This window comes from Physeter macrocephalus, chromosome 4 (genome assembly GCF_002837175.3).
Source record: "Physeter macrocephalus isolate SW-GA chromosome 4, ASM283717v5, whole genome shotgun sequence".
Taxonomy (NCBI): Eukaryota; Metazoa; Chordata; class Mammalia; order Artiodactyla; family Physeteridae; genus Physeter; species Physeter macrocephalus.
In genome coordinates this window covers 8,513,344-8,515,464 of record NC_041217.1, presented here as the reverse complement: position 1 = coordinate 8,515,464, position 2,121 = coordinate 8,513,344, and positions in this window count along the sequence as shown.

Sequence of the window (2,121 nt, the reverse complement as noted above, 5' to 3'; positions counted from 1 at the left end):
TTAAGTTTCATTAGATCCCATTTGTTTATTTTTATTTTTATTTCCATTTCTCTAGTAGGTGGGCCAAAAAGGATCTTGCAGTGTTTTATGTCATAGAGTGTTCTGCCTGTGTTTTCCTCTAAGAGTTTTATAGTGTCTGGCCTTACATTTCAGTCTTTAATCCATTTTGAGTTTATTTTTGTGTTTGGTGTTAGGGAGTGTTCTAATTTCATTCTTTTACATGTAGCTGTCCAGTTTTCCCAGAACCACTATTGAAGAGGCTGTCTTTAGATTGCTTTTGCTATTTGGGGTCTTTTGTGTTTCCATACAAATTGTGAAATTTTTTTTTCTAGTTCTGTAAAAAATGCTAGTGGTAGTTTGATAGGGATTGCATTGAATCTGTAGATTGCTTTGGGTAGTAGAGTCATTTTCACAATGTTGATTCTTCCAATCCAAGAACATGGTATATTTCTCCACCTATTTGTATCATCTTTAATTTCTTTCATCAGTGTCTTATAGTTTTCTGCATACAAGTCTTTTGTCTCCTTAGGTAGGTTTATTCCTAGATATTTTATTCTTTTTGTTGCCGTGGTAAATGGGAGTGTTTTCTTAATTTCACTCTCAGATTTTTCATCATTAGTGTATAAGAATGCCAGAGATTTCTGTGCATTAATTTTGTATCCTGCTACTTTACCAAATTCATTGATTAGCTCTAGTAGTTTTCTGGTAGCATCCTTAGGATTCTCTATGTATAGTATCATATCATCTGCAAGCAGTGACAGCTTTACTTCTCCTTTTCTGATTTGGATTCCTTTTATTTCTTTTTCTTCTCTGATTGCTGTGGCTAAAACATCCAAAGCTATGTTGAATAGTAGTGGTGAAGTGGACAACCTTGTCTTGTTCCTGATCTTAGTGGAAATGGTTTCAGTTTTTCACCATTGAGAACAATGTTGGCTGTGGGTTTGTCATATATGGCCTTTATTATGTTGAGGTTAGTTCCCTCTGTGTCTACTTTCTTGAGGGTTTTTATCATAAATGGGTGTTGAAGTTTGTCGAAAGCTTTTTCTGCATCTATTGAGATGATCATACGTTTTTTCCCTTCAATTTGTTAATATAGTGTATCACATTGATTGATTTGCGTATATTGAAGAATCGTTGCATCCCTTGGATAAACCCCACTTGATCCTGGTGTATGATCCTTTTAATGTGCTGTTGGATTCTGTTTGCTAGTATGTGTATCACATTGATTGATTTGCGTATATTGAAGTATCGTTGCATCCCTTGGATAAACCCCACTTGATCCTGGTGTATGATCCTTTTAATGTGCTGTTGGATTCTGTTTGCTAGTATTTTGTTGAGGATTTTTGCATCTACGTTCATCAGTGATATTGGCCTGTAGTTTTCTTTCTTTTTGACATCTTTGTCTGGTTTTGGTGTCAGGGTGATGGTGTCCTCATAGAGTGAGTTTGGGAGTGTTCCTCCCTCTGCTGTATTTTGGAATAGTTTGAGAAAGATAGGTGTTAACTCTTCTCTAAATATTTGATAGAATTCTTCTGTGAAGCCATCCTGTCCTGGGCTTTTGTTTGTTGGAAGATTTTTAATCACAGTTTCAATTTCAGTGCTTGTGATTGGTCTGTTTATGTTTTCTATTTCTTCCATATTTTCTATTTCTTCCTGGTTCAGTCTCGGCAGCTTGTGCATTTCTAAGAATTTGTCCATTTCTTCCAGGTTGTCCATTTTATTGGCATACAGTTGCTTGTAGTTATCTCTAATAATCTTTTGTATTTCTGCAGTGTCAGTTGTTACATCTCCTTTTTCATTTCTAATTCTATTGATTTGAGTCTTCTCCCTTTTATTCTTGATGAGTCTGGCTAATGGTTTATCAATTTTGTTTATCTTCTCAAAGAACCAGCTTTTAGTTTTATTGATCTTTGCTATTGTTTCCTTCATTTCTTTTTCATTTATTTCTGATCTGATCTTTATGATTTCTTTCCTTCTGCTAACTTTGGGGTTATTTTGGTTCTTCTTTCTCTGATTGCTTTAGGTGTAAGGTTAGGTTGTTAATTTGAGATGTTTCTTGTTTTTTGAGGTAGGATTGTATTGCTCTAAACTTCCCTCTTAGAACTGCTTTTGCTGCATCCC